The sequence below is a fragment of the Solanum lycopersicum genome, chromosome 8, assembly GCF_036512215.1.
Source record: "Solanum lycopersicum chromosome 8, SLM_r2.1".
NCBI classification, from domain to species: Eukaryota; Viridiplantae; Streptophyta; class Magnoliopsida; order Solanales; family Solanaceae; genus Solanum; species Solanum lycopersicum.
The window spans coordinates 17,505,888-17,526,882 of NC_090807.1; positions in this window are offsets into that span (position 1 = coordinate 17,505,888).

Below are 20,995 nucleotides of genomic sequence, written 5' to 3' on the forward strand. Positions count from 1 at the left end.
ACCAGATCAGAGCATCACAGTTAGCGGCTGGGGCGTCTAGCTCCTACACTGTAGAGGAAGCAGGAGGCACTACAGATGGTGTGGGTGTTGCTGAGGACACCACTGAGGGTGTCCAGATTGCAGAGGACGTGGGTTCCGGGGAACTGGACCCACCATCTTGCTGATCGACGGCGCTTTGCGCCACAGGTTTACTTCACCTACCACTCTAATAATTAGATTTTTTTATGCATTGGGGACAATTGCATGCTTTTTTTTGTTGGGGGTGGGGTAAATGGAAAGTGAGTGTAGGGTGAAGTCTGAGTAGCCCAACTCACTATCCTGTTTTGGGGTTTTCTTGCCTGTGTTCTTTTTCCCCAAAAGACTGATTACTTTTTCTGTTGAACCGGCATGTTTATATCTTTTGTACATAGTTTAACTCTGAAGCATGATGGCTAAAATGATATCCTGAGAAAACTGGAAAATGTTGCATGACTAGGCATAGTAACTGATAATTGTGTGGCTCTAAGCATGAAATAGAATTACACCATTGCATTACACTAAGTCTTCAATTCGAACTAGGTATCTAATAATCTGGTATAGTGATGAGATGTCAAGTGAGTGTGAGAAAATTTGAATAGTCCACTATTGGTACTGAGCTAGAACTTGCCTGGTTAGTCCTGCTAGAAGTAAGCAGTAACTGACAATTAGGAAAGGATCATAGGCCCTTATTCAAGATAGCCTATTTCTAGCCTAAATAAAAGAAACCAAATAAAACTTATCCTTCTTTGATCCAAATAATCTGAGCTTAAAATTAGACCTTTCTTTTTCACCCCAACTGATCTTTTCTGGGAACAATATAATGGCCCTGGTCCCTCCTTGGACATGTGCACCTCAGCTTATGCCAAAAGCATAAGTTGAGGGTGGCTAATGCATAAACAACCTTTGTTATGGCCCTGACCCGACTTTGGGTATAGTGTACCTTAACTCATGGCAAAGCCATTAGTTAAGGGTGGTTGTTTTGAGGAATGCTCTGGAAAGTGGTGTTGAAAGAACAAAGAGAGAGAAAGAACAAAAGCAAAGTGACTCAAGAACTCATTGAAAAAAATAAAAAAAAAGAAAAAAAAAGAAAAAAAAGGGGAAAAGAGTCACCTACAGAAATGAAGAAAGAAGGGATAATAGCAAGGTGAAAGAATAGGAGAAACTGGGCTAGATAAAGTGATAGAAAGTGGAAGGTTTAGCCGATATGTCAAGGAGGGCAAAAAGTCACTAAAGTATACCTAAATATACCCTACCTGACTCTGAGCCTATGTTACAAGCTAAGAAAGTCCTATCATGATCCTAAGGGTTGTATAGCGAACTTAAGGCAGTGAAAATAAGGGCAAACTTATGGCAATAGGTATGAATGAGTGTGACTTTCTTCTGAGAGAGAGTGTTGAAAAGTAATCCTTATACTCAAACTGAAATCATTGTGTGAAAAATGAGGATTTTGGTTTGAAGTGAGGACACTAGTTGCAATACCGGAATTGCTAGCACCTCGGTGAGAAATTGAAGAGGTAGTTGTTAGTGCATGGTGAGTCTGTGTCATGTTTGAATCCCACAAAACTCAAGCCTAATAGTGATAGCATGCATAGATTTAATGAGATTAATCGGGATTGATAGTCAAATGATTGCAAAGGATAAAACATGAATACTATTGTACAAAGATTGTGTAGTGAGTCATAGAGCGTCGCTTGAGCACAAACAACGAATTTAAGTTGAGGGTGTTGATATACCGTGGTTTCACGGTATAATTAATACTTTTTCCTTAAGTTTAGTGTGTCCGAAAGTCTTTTTGTGCCAGTTTTTATATGAGTTTCTCTTTATTTTGCAGGAAATATGTCCAAAGTGGAATGCGGAGATTTTGAGTGAAGAAATGCAGAAAAGGCCACCTACGGAGTTGATGACGGTCCGTCGTGCTTGTGACGGTCCGTAGGTGGCAACGTAGTGCAGCTGCTGAAGGAAGATGGGGAAGTCTGACCAAGTGTGGGATTACGAAGCTTGTGACGGTCCATCATGGCTGTGACGGTCCGTCATGGCTATGACGGTCCGTCCTGCAGGTTTGTCGTGAAGATCAGAGAAGTGATCCCAGTACCCAGATTCCAAGAATTGAAGTATTTTGAAACGAAGACCCTCGACAGACCGTTGTGCCTATGACGGTCCGTCATACTTGCCGTTGAGGGGAATGAAGAGAGCAGCAGAAGAAATTGCTAAGTATGGGACGACGGAGTCCATGACGATCCGTCGTGACCACGACGGCCCGTCGCGTGGTCCGTCGATCCAGCCGCGTTTTGGCAGATTTCCAGCAATTAGAATCCTTGTTTAATTAGGTTTTTATTTTTTTATAAATAGTTCGAAAAACCTCGTTTTTGAGGTTAGACTCTGCTAGATTAGACATCATATTATTAGACTTTGTGTATTAGTGTTTGATTTTTCGGAGATTCTTACAAGTGATTTTTGGTGATTAATCAAGCAAACTTTCGGACTTTATTCTCTCTCATCGAAGTAAGTACATGAATTCTTATTTAATATATTTGAATATTGTGTTTATGGCTATGAGTAACTAAACTCCATAACTAGGGTTGTGGGAACCATAGGCAAATAATGAGATAAACCCTAGCTAAAATAACAATTCTAGAATAGTGTCTTCCATGTATTAATAATTCTTTCGCTTAGAAGTCTTTTTAACGGATGATCAACGTTAGAACTCGCCTTAATGCTACTTGCCGGACCAAGGAGGTAGATAATAGGAAAAGAATTATTAACATAGATTTAGTGTATACTATCTAATAGGCTAATAACTTAGTCAAATATCGAATACGATGCTTAATATGAGGTAAAGATAAGGGTTAGGAAAGCAACACATGTAGCCGGACCAAGGTGCGGAGTGAGATTTTCTAGATGCCGGACCAAGGATTTAGAAATACATAACTTATCACTTTGCATGCAAGATACTAGGAAAGAATTGTTATAGTTAGAATTATCAAGTTATGAACCTGTGGGGAACACGTAAACCCTAGTTACTTTGATTAATTGATTAAAATTCAACTTTCAAAACTGTTAAGTGTCTCTTTCAATTTCGTTAGTTATTTTTACTCATTAGGAAATACAAACCCCCCTTTTTATGTTTTTACTTTCTAAGGAAGTCATCAACCGAACAATAGTAATAACAAGTTGAAGTTAAGTCTAGACTATTTTCCTCGTGGGAACGATCCCAACCTCACTTGTTGGGTTATTTACTTGAGACGACTGCTTTACTTCTCATTTAAGAAGTAAGTTTGAGCGTATCAGTAAGCGATAAGTGTTTTGTTTGTCGTAAACTCTTGACATTGGTAGCTTAATTTATATGCGTGGTTTTGAACTTTTAAACTATGTCCTTTTTTAATTTGGTGTATTCATATGCTTTTGTTATGGGATAAACTTATCCAAAGACACTTATCGCTTACGCCAAAACTTTAACTTTGCATTTTTGTCAATATTTACCGCTCTCTGTGTTTCTTTCTTTTTTAATAATCACATAAAATTTTTCTTGTTTTGTCTAGCTTACAATTATGGCATTAGCTTACAATTATAGCATTAGCTTACAATTATAGCCTGAGTAATTTCCTTCTGTCTATATTAAAATATCGGTAAGTACATGGTTATTTGCCAATTTGTCAACATGGATTCATCAGCAGTAGCTTGTAGTATGTCACGTGGTGATACTTCATATGCTTATACTTTTTTTTTACGCTTGTAGTAAATTGTGGATACTTTTTTTCTGTTTTTTAAATTAAATTGTGGATGTATTAAATTAGCTGTAACATGATTATTTCTAGTTAAAAACATAATTGTGTATGTAAATTGTTCAAAACCCTCCATTAATTCCTTTTCCCTTATTTTGATACACGTGACATTCATCGGCGTCCATTATGGACTTCATCTTGACATTTTGTTGAATTTCATTCCTTTCGAGTCAACCCGTCTTGTTCAAGTTGCTGGGAGCTGAATTATAGGGAAAATCGAAGCAAAAATACCAGGTTAAAAGGTCGATGGCAGATGTCAAAAGCCCAAAATGAGGTGGTGTAACCTGCAGTATACAGCTGTATACACGTTATATACACAGATTTAAGAGTGAATACGCAGCCCCCATATATTTGGTACACGTAAAACAGGTTGAAAGTAAGGATTACAGGGAAAAAGAAGCAGATTACAGGTCAAGGGAACTGAGAAATAGATTGTATACACTTGTATACATGTCTTGTGTATTTAGTACACATGGGGCAAAGCCCAAGTGCAACAGCAGCAAATCCGGCCCATAAAGAGGGCCCAATTCATTTCTTCTTCACCCTAAAATTATTTAATGTCTTTATTTATTGTTTTGATCTTTTTATTATTATTAACTCTAACTTTAGAATTATTAATTTCCCAAAAGATAAACTATATTCTTTATGTTAGTAAAGCTTTAATCAACTCGTGTATTTTATCCAAAAATCTCTAGTCAAAACTTTTTATTTATTTTTCAATTAATTTAACATAGTTTTCATACTTTAATTAAACAAATTTGTTTAAACAATTATTTTTAAAATGAGTAACTAATCTAACCGATCTCGTAAAAAAATTTAATCCCTTGCAATTTAATTGAAACATTTCAATTAATATCTTCTTTTTCTTAAAAATTAAATATTAGTCTTTTCTTAATTATTTTCTCAAGTTGAACATTTTTCTAAAAATAGTCAATATATATATATATATATATATATATATATATATATATATATATATATATATATATATATATATATATATATATATAATTTAAGTTTTAGGATAATTGCGTGTTAGCGGACTCTTCAAATACCGTAAAACCTTCTTGAAGCGTAAATAAAAACCTCTTACCACTTTCTCTATATTTGAAAAAATTTAATCTGTTTAATTCTTTTTAAAAGGAAATTTTCATGATTTCTTCAAACAATCAAGTGACAACTCTTATCAAGTATTTTTCTAAAATGTTTATACTAGGAACGTTTCAAAAAGTGATTTTTCTAAAGATAGATAAATTACGGCATAACAAAAATTGTGACTCTGTTGGGTAAATAGGTTCTAAGCATAACAGACTTAGGTTAATTATTAAGATTTTTAACATATGCTTACTTGTTTGCTTATTATACACATCGAATGCTTTGTTTATCATGCTTATGTGATATAAATTATTTATTTTTAACAATTTTATATAAATTGTTTATCTGTTATTGCTTTATAAACTGTCATTCTGTTCATATTTCTCCACTTCTTGGAAATTCACACAATCACACATATATGCGAGGTGTGCTTTGTGCACCCGCAAATTTCTTTTAAAATTCTCAAAGTTATGAGAGTTGGCATATGTACGGGGTGTCCAGATCTTTTTTCGTGTGACCGCATAGCATACTCACTCGAGTTGTTCACTCGAGAACCTTGTGTCTAGTAAGCAAAATTCTTAGAAAACATAAGATAGAGCTAAGTCACCCCTCACTTTAAGTCATGCATGCATATACCTTAGGGAGCGATCCTAGGTATCGACTCCACATTTAAGAAGTCCACCCTTACGTCGACGGATTTCATGATGCAACGACCAAAAGCATGTTTTATGCAACTTGATAATGATAGACGGACTCATGCCTAAGTTTGACATAGTAAGTTTGATTTAATGAAAACTCGAGTTTTCACAAATTAATGACTTAGATCAATTTATCTTAATCACATTCTTTGAATCATTAGGCCTACCCTTGGTAAAAAAAAAAAGGTCACATATCTGTTTAGACCGTGCAATAATTGTTATGTGTTATAACTAATTATGCGAAAATGTTGCTTTATTTGGATATATTGTAGCCCACTCCTTAGTTTTTAGAATCCCTAAACATAAATATCAAGTCACATCAAAAATGCGTTCAAATATTCTTCGAATCGTTAGTTTCCAAAAAAAATACGTATATTCAAAACTCTCTTGAAAATCCTAAATATTATTACTCTCTCATAAAAAAAAGGGTGTACATTTTCCATCTCAAATCAAAAAGAGATTCAAACAGGTCAAACTATGTAGGACCCGAATTCTCATCTGCGAGATACGTATGCAGTCTTTCAACACTCGTTCTGCATATTTAAAAAATTCTATTTCTCCACTCTCCCAAGCAAACTAGAGTTTCCTCTCAATTACATATACAAAAGTCCATCGACTCCACTAAGTTAACTTTTCAAATTCACTATTCCCAAAATTAGATAGACAAATTTCTGTCTATTTAGTAACCTTTCAATATCAGTGGGCTCGTTTATCTTCAAACGGAGCAATTCTTATGTGATTGTGGATCATATGTGTGATATTTTATATTATTTATCATCGACAAAAATTAATGCAATTGTCTTCTGAGTTATTTTCCTCTTCACGTATTCAAAAACTAATCTATGTTGAAAAAATGACAATCCATACTTCACGAGGTCTAAAGATTCCAAAGGTTCCTTGTGTGACCAAAGTTTGTCAAAAGGCAAAGAAAAAATGATTGAAAATGTTGAGAATACTGATTTGACCAAAATCCCTATGAACAACCCTATCATTGCTGAAGAGAAAAAGTTGATTGCACAATTGTCCGAATAGATTGCTAAAATGAAGGTCGAAATGGATAAGACCCGAAAATTGATGAATTCAACTATTTTTGCCAACACTCTTATTCCAGACAACGGAAGACCTCCACTTCATTTTCCTACTTCATATCCAACCTCTGAATATCTTCCAATCAATTCAACCACCGCTAAAAATCTAAATCCTCCCATCATCGACTCAACCACACTTAACCCACATCAAGCTAGCTTCTCATGCCAAAAGTTACTTACTCCTCAAAATCCAAATACCAACAACTTCTAGAATATTCCTCACAATCATCAAATTTCTACAATAGTCCAAAACTCACTTACAACTCAACCCATACATATAAAAATTGTATCTACTACACACTTCGAACTCGATAATTATGAGAAGAAGGGAAAAGAGTGGAAGGTCATGAAATGAAAGACTAAGCAATGCAGAAAAGGAATTTCAATGCACTCAAGATAATGTGGGATTAAATTATGAAGATTTGTGAATTCATCCACACTTGGAGATTCCAAAATGTTTTAAAGTGCCAAAATTTGACACTTTTAGTGGAATTGAGAATCCTTTTCCTCATTCAAGGGCTTATTGCAACAAATTTGTTAGAGTTGGCAAAAATGAGGATTTGTTAATATGACTCTTTGGTCGAAGCCTGAAAGGAGAAGCTTTTGAATGATATGTTTCTCAAGAAATCAAGCAATTTCCAACTTGGAACACATTAGCGAAAGACTTCATTGAAAGGTTTGGTTACAACGTAGAACTCATTCCCGATCGATACTCTTTCAAAAGAATCAAACAGATATATTGTGAAAACTATCGAGAATATTCCTACCGTTGGAAAAGAGAGTTTGCAAGGGTTATCTCTCCCCTAAGTGAGAAATATATTATAGAAGTGTACGTGCGCACTCAAGAGCCGGTGTACTACAATGGGATGTTTCTCATTTTAGGAGGGAAGTTCATTCAGATAGTCAAAATTGGTGAAGCTATTGAAGATGGTCTCAAGACCGGAAAAACCATTCAAATGACTCCCCAAATTATCACGCTCCACCACCAAATTATCCAAATTACCAAGATCCATTGTCATATTACCCAAATGCTTAATCAAATTACCAAGTAACTTTGCAAAATTACCATAATACCCCTTATATCTACAAAACTCCACAATATGGGTATTTTCAAACACAGACACCTACTTTCCAAAATCCTCCACTTTATCATCAAGAACCTCCACCTCCATGAAATAATTACATTCTTTCTCATCCAAAACTCAAGAGAAAACAACCTCGAGTTTTTACTCCATTGGTTGAAAGTCAGACTCAACTTTTGAGAGATTGAAAGTAGTCGGTCTGATACAAATAGTGATCAAAAAAATGTCAATTCCAGACATTATAGGGCCGATCGCCATTGTGCTTACCATTTAGGAGGTGTTGGGCCTACCTGATACGCTCAAACTTACTTCTCAATTAAGAAGTAAAGCGGACGTGTCAAGTAAATAACCCAACTAGTGAGGTTGGGTTATTTACTTGACACGACTGCTTTACTTCTTATTTGAGAAGTAACTTTGAGCATATCAAATTTTGGCGCCGCTGCCGGGGAATATAGCTTTTAGATTAACTTGAACTTATTACTATAGTTTAGTTGATATTTTCTTGATTTTACTTTGTTTTATTGTTTTTGATTTTTTTCAGAACTATCCTCCTTGTATGCCAAATACACGGAGAGGAAGAGAACCCTTGTTTCCCTACGATCACGAATTAGAGCGTACACTACGCAATATGAATCGAAACATAGGAATAAATGATGATGACCCAAACCAGAACATCCCAACTCCGGTTGATGTTCATGGTCAGTTGTTACCCGATGCTCCGGGTGAACACCAACAGAGGGGACAGAATCCTGTTCCACGGCCCCAAGCATACTACAGAGGCTATGATAACATAACAGACTCCGATGGGCCACTTGTCTTACCTCCTCTACCCACAGGCCACACCTTTGTGGTAACTAGTAGTCTGATGCAAATGCTCACTGCCAGAGGTTTGTTTTCAGGGCTACCTTCTGAGGATCCACATGCCCATATAGCTAAGGTAAGGACAGTGTGTAAAAGTTGTGTAGGGAGGCCTGATTTGGATTTAGATTTAATAAGGATCAGAGTGTTTCCTCTCTCACTGATGGGAGAGGCTGCTATATGGTTCACTGAGCTCCCATACAACTCAATCTTCACTTGGAACCAACTAAGGGATGCTTTCTTAGCACGCTACTATCCGGTCTCCAAGAAACTAAACCACAAAGACAGAGTGAATAACTTTGTGGCACTACCAGGAGAGTCAGTTAGTAGTTCTTGGGATAGATTCACCTCGTTCTTGAGAAGTGTCCCAAATCACCGTATAGATGATGAGTCACTGAAGGAATACTTCTATCGGGGATAGGATGATAATAATAAAGCGGTGTTGGACACTATAGCAGGTGGATCTTATGGGGAATATCCTTATGCTAAGATTGCCGAAAAATTAGAGAAAATCTCCCGGAATAATAAAGCTTGGAGTACTAGGAAACCTGATACAGGGAGAATCACCTTCGCAGTAAAGTCCACTCACAACCCAGCCACAGATGAGATTCGCGAAGAAATGGCTCAGATGAGAACTGAGCTTGGGTTGGTACTAAAACATGTCACTAGGGTGCAGAAAAGATAAATGCAGTCAACTACTTGTCGAAACCACCATCTAATGATGAATGCTATTATGCAAAGGATTCCTATGCGGTAAATGAGCAGACGGGGGGTTTCCGATCGAGCGCCCAAGGCTCAAATCAAGATAATTAGCGCCAAGGTCAAGGGAACCAAAGTCGGAACTATGGTAACTATAACCGTGAGGGTCATTATGTCCGAGATGGAAACTACAACCGCGAAAACAACTTCAACAGGGGTAAGTACAGTAACAAAAATGATAGGAACGGGCCCTATGTCCCTCCTCAAAATCGTGAAGTTAATCCTACGGATGGTGGAGATAGTATGGCTCTAGTTGAGGATGTGTTGCACAAAAATGATGAGGAGGTTCGATGCTAGTGATGAGCACATTAAAGAGTTAAGGGGTGATTTAGCTAGTATTGGGCAAAAAGTTTATACACATGCAATATCGATTAAATAGATCAAATTGTAAATGAACCAATTACCCGCGACAGTGAACACACGGCAACCGGGCACTATTCCTAGCAACATTGTCCAAAATCCAAAAAAAGATGCACACTATATGGCAATCACTACTCGGGGTGGGAAGCAAACCATTGACCCACCTATGTCGTCTAATGAGGAAAATGTGAGAAAGGATAATGATAAGGTGGTAAAGGGTAGTGTTGAGGAAGAAGAGAGCAATAGAAAAGATGCAGAAGTCCCTATGAAGGTAATTTCCATGCCTAGACCACCATCACCCTTCCCTCAGAGATTAGTGAAAAAGACCGAGGATGGTAAATATCGACGTTTTATAACAATGCTGAAGCAGCTCTCTATCAATGTCCCTTTGGTAGAAGCTCTAGAACAAATGCCCGGTTATGCCAAGTCTATGTAAGATCTGGTCACAAAGAAAAGATCGGTCACTTTTGATGATGATGATAGACTGCAGCATTGTAGTGCTATTGCTACAAGATACCTCGTACAAAAGAAACAAGATCTGGGTGCTTTCACTATTCCTTGTACAGTTGGGTCATTACATTTTGCGAAAGCATTATGTGATCTGGGGGCAAGCATAAATCTCATGCCCCTATCGATCTACAAGAAGTTGGGTTTGGGGGATCCAAAACCCACTGCGATGCGGCTACTGATGGCTGATCGTACAGTGAAAAGGCCTATACGGATACTCCATGATGTGCTAGTAAAAGTGGAGTCATTCATTTTTCCGGCTTATTTTTTAATTCTTGATTGTGAAGTCAATTTTGAAGTGCCTATTATTCTTGGGAGGCCATTCCTTGCTACAGGTAGATCCTTAGTTGATATGGAAAAAGGGTAGATGAAATTTCGGTTGAACAATGAAGAAGTGACCTTCAACGTTTGTAGGACCATGAGGCAGAGTGGTGAGCTCCAATCGGTATCAGCCATATCCCACAAAGAAAAGATAAAGAAAGAGAATGAAGAAAAAGTGCAAAACAAGATTTTATGGTTGGGGATTTGGTGCTTGTAGACAGTTCTGGGGTGCCTTGTTTTCCGGGCAAGCTTGAGTCCAAATGGACTGGCCCTTACTTGATTACCCAAGTATTCCCTCATGGAGCAGTTGAGTTAAAAGCCAATGAGGGAGTGCGGTTTAAGATGAATAGAGAACTAATAAAACTCTATTTTGGCATAAAGCATCGGGGAATGAAGTGATAGAGGCATACCATCTTGATGAAGTCTGAGTATCAAGTGTCCCCAGTCGTGCCGCCACATTAAATCAGGCTCTTTTTGGGAGGCAAACCAATACTTGTAGTCTTTTTAGTAATGGTAACATTTTTCTACTGATGGGTTTTTAAATTTGCAGGCACATCACTAGGAAATTCTGAAGAAAATTACTCTACAGCAGTCACTGACGGATACAGCGATGGACCGTTGCGCCTGCGACGGAACGTCGTATGCATCCGTCGTGCCAGGTACGTCTTTCTGTTATTTTCAAACTAGGGCACACACGACGGAACCAATGACGGATCGTCACAACTGAGATGGACCGTCGTCGGGGAATCATCGCGTCATTAATGAGGCGTACCCGACCCAACCCGATTGGAGGTTTTTTTGTGTGGTTTTGCTTGTCTTGTTTGCCACTACTCGTACTAATATTGATCCTTTACAGGTACTATCTACTATGGCACCCAAGAAAGATCGAATCTATGCACGCGGGCGATCGAAGTCTGTCGCCCCGTCTGCCCGCATGGTCATTGGCTCTGATGATGAGCATGACCCCGAGTACGTGCCCCCAGGCACTTCCACCCCTTTCCGTGCTTCACGTGCCACCAGAGCCACACCCACAAAGGTGGCGTCTAGCGTAGTCACTGCCTCCCAGTCTGATGAGGAGCGCACACTGACCGGCACACCTTCTTGGTCAGGCACCAATGAAGAAGGAGCGTCTGGCTCCTTAGGAGTTTCGTGGTCGGAGGAAGCCTCCGGCTCTGCTGAGGTTCCCACACCCGCCACCGCTGTAGCGTCGGCCTCGTCTGATGAGGCTGACAGTTCGGAATCACACCAGGATCACCAGCTCATGCCCTCACCCAGCTACTGACCAGCCCAACCGGTGGTGTGTCGACGGGCAATTTCAAGTCTACTCCGACATCAAGTTCCTGAAAGACAAAGGAGTTATGACTCGAACACTCACAATGGAGAAGCGGGTCCTTATAGGGAGTCTCCCAATGATGCCTGAGATCCACAATCTCTTCACCAGGCATCGCCTGGAGTGGACAGCACGTCCGTTGGGATGTTACAGTGAAGAAATTGTCTAAGAGTTCTACGCATCCTACGTAGAGACTCTCCGATCACAGATTGATAGGCGGGCTGCCCCCGCCAAACAGGCCCCACTGGAGCAGGTCCGAGTACGGGGTGTTCAGGTCCATATTTCCCTGCCTGTCATCTACCGGTTTCTATACGGTGAGGGTGTTGATGCTACTCGGACCCCTCTCACTACCGAGTTTGAATATTGATGAAAGCTTGTTATAATGGTCAGTTCTTGCGCGAGCCATCGCTGAGAGAGACCACCAAGAGGTGGATGTCCCTGCACCTGTCAGTTGATGGAGAGGGTGCCGACTGGGTGACCGAGCCAAAGGGGCCATCAAGAATGCCAACCTAACTTTCACGGCGAAGTTCTTGTGGCTGATTTTCCGCCACGCCTTTCCCCCACACCCGTTGATAATATCGTTACATGGGATCGAGCAGTATTGATGGCGGCGATGATAGCCGGGTTCGAGGTGGATATTGTGTGGCTTCTACAAGCAGTCATGCACGAGAGGGCTTTCATGGTCACAACTACTTACCCTTTCCCGTGCATGATCTTTTCTCTCTGCAGGTCTGCAGGTGTGCCTATATGGCACGTTGATCAGCTCAAGACCCCTATGAGCACTGTTGATGTCGGCCTCATCAGAGATGAGGCCAATGAGTTGGCTCCACGCAGAGGGCCCTGTCCAGAGCTGCCCCTACTTGCTGACGATCTTGCTGATACGGTAGCCCAGACCCGCATGGCTACGCAGGCGGCGTCCACTGACACTACCCCAGTCGAGTCTATCCTGATTAGTAGCACTGCCCCGAGCTCCTCTCGCACAGCCCCTCTATCCACGCTGGTCCCGCTTGCTAGGGTCCAAAAATTAGAGGTGCAAATGGCTACACTTCTGCATCATATCCAGCCGTGGATGCAGAGGTCTATTACCGAGGCAGAAGAGCGCCTGGAGCAAAAAATGGTCCAGTATACAGAGCGTAAGATCGCTGAGGTTCACCAGCGCTTGGACGCCTTTGAGTTGCGGGTGCTAGCCCATCCAGCTCCTCCGGTGGATGTGTCGACTCTTCAGGCTGTAGTCGACAGTCTTCGCGCAGATATCGACATGATCTTAGAGGCTAGGGTTCCGGAGTCTGAAGCCCCTTTTGTCGAGCCTACTGAAGACACAGTGTTGGCGGCCCTATTCGCCACCTCAGAGATTCCACCAACTCCCCCTCGAGAGCATGCCAAGAGGCGTAGGGGTCGAGCAGAGGACGAGGTGTGAGCACATAAGAAGGAACGCCGTGAGATGGAGGCTGCAAGGAGAGCCTCACTTGCTGAGGAGGCGGCGCACTAGATGAGAGCAGGAGAGTTAGCGACTGGGGCGTCTAGCTCCCGAACTGTGGAGATAGCGGGAGACACTACTGATAGTGCGGTTGTTGCTGAGGACACCACTGAGGGTGTCCAGATTGCAGAGGACGTGGGTTCCAGGGAACCGGACCCACCAGCTTGCTGATCGACAGTGCTTTGCGCCACAGGTTTGCTTCACCTACCACTCTAGTATTTAAATTTTTTATGCATTGGGGACAATTGCATGTTTTTTTGTTGGGGGTTGGGTAAATGGAAAGTGAGTGCTAGGGTGAAGTCTGGGTAGCCCAATTCACTATCCTCTTTTGGGGTTTTCTTGTCTGTGTTCTTTCCCCCCAAAAGACTGATTACTTTTTCTGTTGAACCGACATGTCTATATCTTTTGTACATAGTTTAATTCTGGAGCATGATGGCTAAAATGATATCCTGATAAACTGGAAAATGATGCACAACTAGGCATAGTAACTGATAAATATGTGGCTCTAAGCATGACATAGAGGTACACCATTGCATTACCCTAAGTGTAAAATTCGAACTAGGTGTCTGATAATCTTGTAGAGTGATGAGATGTCAAGTAAGTGTGAGGAAGATTTGAATAGTCCACTATTTGTACTGAGCTAGAACTTGCCTGGTTAGTCCTGCTAAAAGTAAGTTGTAATAGACAATTAGGAAAGGATCATAGGCCCTTATTCAATATAGCCCATTTTTAGCCTATATAAAAGAAAACCAAATTAAATTTATCCTTTTTTGATCCAAATGATCTGAGCTTAATTAGACCTTTCTTTTTCACCCCAACTGATCTTTTTTGGGAAAAATGTGTTGGCCCTGGTCCCTCCTTGGACATGTGCACCTCAGCTTATGCCAAAAGCATAAGTTAAGGGTGGCTAATGCAGTAAACAACCTTCGTTATGGCCCTGACCCAACTTTGGGTATTGTGTACCTTGACTCATGGCGAAGCCATGAGTTGAGGGTGGCTATTATGAGGAATGCTCTAGAAAGTGGGGTTGAAAGAACAAAGAAAAAGAAAAAGCAAAAGTAAAGTGACTCAAGAATTAGTTGAAAGATAAGTAAAGAAAAAGAAAAATATACAATAAATACAAGCAAGAAAAGAAGAGAGTCACGTACACAAATGAAGAAAGAAGAGAAAATAGCAAGGTGAAAGAATATGAGAAACTGGGCGAGATAAAATGATAGAAAATGGTATGTTTAGCCGATATGTCAAGGAGGGAAAAAAGTCACTAAATTATACCTAAATATACTCTAGCTGACAATGAGCCTATGTTACAAGCTAAGAAAGTCCTATAGTGATCCTAAGGGTTGTATAGCGAACTTAAGGCAGTGAAAATAAGGGCAAGCTTATGGCAATAGGTATGAATGAGTGTGACTTTGTTCTGAGAGCGAGTCTTGAAAAGTAATCCTTATACTCAAACTGAAATCATTGTGTGAAAAATGAGGATTTTGTTTCAAAGTGAGGACACTTGTTGCAATATTTGAAATATTAGCATCTCGGTGAGAAATTGAAGATGATAGGTGTTAGTGCATGGTGAGTCTGTGTCATGTTCTGATCCCACATAATTCAAGCCTAATAGTGATAGCATGCATAGATATGATGAGATTAATCGGGATTGATAGCCAAATGATTGCAAAGGATAAAACATGGATACTATTGTACAAAGATTTTGTATTGAGTCATAGTGCGTTGCTTGAGGACAATTAACGAATTTAAGTTGAGGGTATTGATATACCGTGGTTTCACAGTATTATTAATACTTTTTCCTTAAGTTTAGTGTGTCCAAAAGCCTTTTTGTGCTAATTTTTATATAAGTTTCTCCTTATTTTCAGGAAATCTGTTCAAAGAGGCATGCGGAGATTTTTGAGCGAAGAAATGCAGAAAAGACCACCTACGGAGCTTGTGACGGTCCGTCGTGCTTGTGACGGTCCGTAGGTGGCAACATAGTGCAGCTGCTGAAGGAAGATGGGGAAGTCTGACAAAGTGTGGGGTTATGGAGTCCATGACGGTCCGTCGTGTCTATGACGGTCCGTCCTGCAGGTTCGTCATGAAGTTCAGAGTAGTAATTCCAGTACCCATATTCCAAGAGTTTAAGTGTTTTGGAACGAAGACCCTCGACGGACCGTTGTGCCTATGACGGTCCATCATACTTGACGTCGAGGGTAGTGAAGAGAGCAGCAGAAGAAATTTCATCAAGTATGGGACGACGGAGTCAATGACGGTCCGTCGTGACCACGACGATCCGTCGCGAGGTCCGTCGACCCAGCCGCGTTTTGATAGATTTCTAGCAAATAGAGTTCTTGTTTGATTAGGTTTTTATTTTCTATAAATAGTTCGAAAAACCTCGTTTTTGAGGTTAGACTCTGTATTATTAGTTAGACTCCGGATCATTATTAGACTGTGTATTAGTGTTGGACTTTTGATTATCATTAGACTTTTTGTTAGATTCTTGATTACTTTGAGATTCTTTCAAGTGATTGTTGGTGATTTTTGGTGATTAATCAAGAAAACTTTCGGATTTTACTCGTTCTCATTGAAGTAAGTACATGAATTCTTATATAATATATTTGAATATTGTGATTATGACTATGGGTAACTCAACTCCATAACTAGGTTTGTGGGAACCATAGGCAAATAATGATATAAAACCTAACAAAAATAACAATTCTAGAATAGTGTCTTGCATGTATTAATAATTCTTTCGCTTAGAAGTCTTTTTAACGGATGGCCAACGTTAGAAATCGCCTTAATACTACTTGCCGGACCAAGGAGGTAGATAATAGAAAAAGAATTATCAACATAGATTTAGTGTATACTATCTAATAGGCTAGTATTGATTGGTACGAGGTAATAACTTAGTCAAATATCAAATACGATGCTTAATATGAGGTAAAGATAAGGGTTAGGATAGCAACACACGTAGCCGGACCAAGGTGCGGAGTGAGATTTTCTAGATGCCGGACCAAGGATTTAGAAATACATAACTTATCACTTTGCATGCAAGATACTAGAAAAGAATTGTTATAGTTAGAATTATCAAGTTATGAACCTGTGGGGAACACGTAAACCCTAGTTACTTTGATTAATTGATTAAACTCCAACATTCAAAGCTGTTAAGTGTCTCTTTCAATTTCGTTAGTTATTTTCATTCATTTAGAAATAGAACCCCTTTTTTTTGTTTTTGCTTTCCAAGGAAGTAATTGACCGAACAATAGTAATAATAGGTTAAAGTTAAGTCTAAACTATTTTACTCGTGGGAACGATCCCAACCTAATCCCAATGCTGATTCACTGCCGAATCATGGAGAGTTAACCGTTAACATGGTCGAGGTCGAAAGAAATTGGTGTGTGGATAAAGTTTTAATCCCTACCAATCCAGACAATCTTGAGAAAGTTCTAGCTTCTCTGAGCATAATTGAGAAATCCAAATTCCTGGTCATCAAACCGCATCAAACTTTTGCTTTGGTGTCAAAAGATGGTCTGAATAGGAAGTAAGTTAATCATGTATCACCAAAGTTTTGCCTCATCCGTTTCAGTCTTTAGTGGTAGAGGAATATGCCAATGATGACAATCTAAGAGAAGGAACTAAGGATGAAGAAAGTGATGTTGCATCAAAGAAGACGATCGAGACATAAGACATACGAGACACCAAGCCAATGGAGAGAGTTCTTAATTGGATTTCCACGATGTTCTTTCCCGCTCATCTTGATTTACAAAGATGAATTGTATATCATTTCTAAAATCAGTGGTAGTCTGAATGAGGCTTGGGACCCACCTGACCTTTTATGTAAATTTTAAATTTTTTTCGTAAAGTTTTGAAAAAGGCAAATAGGCCATGAGCATGCCATAGTTTGTATTTCCTTATTTTCAATGGAAGCCTCTTCTATTGCGAAAAATTCATTTCACTCGCTTAATCTTTCTATCTAATAGTCTTTCTTGTTTCAATAAAAAATAATTTATGTTTTTTTTTAAAAAAAACTATCAATATTATGTCACGTCACAAGTTGAATGAACAAATGAGGTAGATCACGATGTGTTCTAAGACCGTGATGAGGAGATCATGATACATTGTTGAGAAACTCGAGAATCATGATAAGTAAATCTGGATCACACATAAAAGGATGATTGTGTCCAGAAGACTAGAATAAGAGTCTATCTGACAGAAGCACGTAAAAGTGAACCCAACAACTTACTTAGGCAATACATCGATAAATTTGTCTGATAACATGTCAGGGTTGAGTATAGAGTTTATCTCAAGTGGCGAATTGACTCAAGTGATATCAAGAGTTGAAGATTCAGAACTTCTTTGATTACTTTCATGTAATTACACAACTCACTTGTAATCATCTCATATTTTATCGTTAGGAAATTATCTTTTGTAATTTGAACTAACTGAATTCTCAAGAATGAGATACGTAGGCGGCCTATGTCAACCTCGGTATTTTTTTTAATCCTCGAGGGGGAACTACGTATGACCTTATTCCTTCCTCAAAGGGGTACGTAGTCGCCACAAGGGTTCGATCATATCTCCCGTAAGATTTCTATTTTTCTTTACAATAGAAACTGGGACATAATTTTGAGAAGGACTAAAAAATTCTCAAAAAGAGGATCTCTCCAACAAATCAAGACTTAAGATACATTGTGAGTTGTAACTGGGATATAATTTTTCAGGGGATCTAAAAAACTCTTCAAGTCATATATAAAAAAAAATCAAGATATGCTGAGACATATAATCGGGACAAATTTTTGAGAGGCACTCAAAAATTCTCATGAAAAAAATCTCTAAAAAGTCAAGACTAAAGTCAGATTGTGAATTGCAACTAGGAAAGATTTTTTGAGAGGGACTCAAAAAAATCTACAACTCATATATCAAATATTTGAAATACTCCAAGACATCCAACTGGGACTTAAATTTTGGAGGATGGGTTGAAAAATTTCTTCAAGCATCACTACAAGTATGTAGTCAATTTTGAACCTTTTGAGCATGATCAAAAGTGTAAAGCTAACTTCAAACGACCTCTAGCATCGTCAAAGTTCAAAGTCAACTTTAGCAATCTCAAACACTGTTGGATTTCAAAGTCAACTACAAAACTTTCAAACCATGGAGGACTTCAGGAGAAACAAGTCTGAAATTGCTCAAGCTTCAAGGATATTTTGAATTCTCCAAAAACAAGCCATCAAACATGTCAAAAGTTTGAAACAAGGACATTCATTTAAGCAATGCATGACATGATATTTGACAATGACCTTTGCCAAATGGATTCTCAAAAAAAATATTCTTCCATCAAGATTTTTAATGTTGCATATATTTTGTATAATTTCATCTTATGTCTATCAAGAAGAAAGAGACCGGAATGATCAACTGAAGATAGAAAGAGAAAGAGCAAGCGCTTGAAGAAGTCAACACAGATCAGTTTGTTTCAAAAAACTAATAATTTTTTTGTGGATAAAGGTCTACAAGATTGCCTCAAGATCATCATATTTCTCTATTCAACAAATATGGAGAATTCAAAAGGTCGAGTATCTACCCAAATTGACAGCTTTTCTATGGAGAAAGAAAAGTATTCGAGTTCTTTAGAAGAAAAGCAGTTGTTTGAAATACGAGCAGCAACACCTCGTTCAAATCTCCAACAAAGAACCAGTTACATTGAACACAAAATGTTCAAAATGGAAATAAGTGAAGACATCACTCTCAACATGTACAAGCATCAACAAATATATTAAATTATAGTTTTTCAGCATCAAGAACTATTGGAGAATATTCACAAATCTCGTTGATATCAGACACGGCAATGTGATCCACCCAGTGGGAGATTGTATTTATGACGACGAAGTCATGCATATCATATTATCAAAGGAGTTAATGTTATTCCCAAGAGCGCCATTACATATTTCAAATTGTCGAGATGGCCATTACATAATTAAATTGCCAAGAGCACCATCACATTATAACCGCCGAGAGGGCCATTCATATTCAAATCTCGAGAGTGCCATTGCATCTTCAAACGCCAAGAGGGTCATAATCTTCCATTGCCAAGAGGACGATTGCATAATCAAATTGCCAAGAGGGCCATCATATTCAAAGACGAGAGGGTCATTCATATTCAAAACTGCTGAGAGGTCCATTGCATAATTAAAATGCCAAGAGGGACATTGCATAATTAAATTGCCAAGAGGGCCATCATATTCAAACGCCGAGAGAGCCATGCATATTCAAATTTCTGAGAGGGCTATTGCATAATCAAACTGTCAAGAGGGTCATTGCATAATCAAATTGCCAAGAGAGCCATAATATTTAAACGCTGAGAGGGACATTGCATAATCAAACTGCCAAGAGGGACATTGCATATTCAAATTGCCGAGAGGGTCGTTCATATTCAAATAGAAGAGAAAACCATTCATATCATACTTCCCAGAAGTCCATCATCTTCAAATGCTGAGAGGGCCATTATTTTCAAACGTCGAGAGGTCTATTATCTTCAAATGTCGAGAGGACCTTGCGTTCAAACCTCCAAGAAGGCCATCATATTCATATGCCGAGAAGAGCATTGCATTCAAACACTGAGAAGACCATTGCATCCTCAAATTTCGAGAGAATATTGCATTCAAACGTCAAGAGGGTCATCATCTTGATATACCAAAAGGGCCATTGCATCTTCAAACGCTAAGAGAGGCATTGCATTTATTTGCCAAGTGGGCGATTGTATTCAAACGCCGAAAGGGCCATTGCATATTCAAACGCCAAGAAGGTTATTGCATCTTCAAACTCTGAAAGATGTCATTGCTTCTTCTAATGCCAAGAGATCAACATCATCTTACCAATCAAGCTTCGACAACATCATCCTACCATTAGATTTACATTATTCTGCCAATGAATCATCAAAGTAGCATCATCATCTTATTGATCGAGTAGCAAAATCTTCATCACTAATGTAGCAACATCATTCTATCAGTGAAGTATCGTCATCAACAATATTACATTCTCGATAAAGTCATCATCGTGTCGCATCATATCAATTCATCATCTACTGTGTCAAAAGTGATGGAAGCTTACGTCAAAATATTTTTAAAAATGTGCCGAAGAGGGTAAAACATAACACCTCTCGATATAAAATACAGTTTCTACTAACAAGTTTGTTTCAATCTCTGCCGAGAGCATCCAAGAGAATGAATTCTCAAATCAAACCACAGCTGCGGACGACATCGATATGCAGCACAACGTTAAACTTTTTCTTAGCAGCAAACTGAAACATAGTCCAAAGAGGAGTATCAAAATCTTAGAAGAGAGCTGAGGAGAAACTTCCACCACAATTAAACCACACCCCTATCAAAAGGCATGTGGGTTTTTCTTTTAATTCATCGGTTTCAATTTCGCATCCGGTAAACATCTCACTCTTACCGAAGGCAACTTTCTAATCTGAGTGACAATGCACCATGAGCTATGAAAATTATGTCCATTTAAGTTCTTAATTATGGGTTTGAAGTGCATCACATTAATGGCTAGAGGTTGCAAGCCTCTTTTTAACACTCAACTTACTCGTCATTCCTCTAGAACCAAAGGTTATCTTGCATAATAGATTTCATTTTC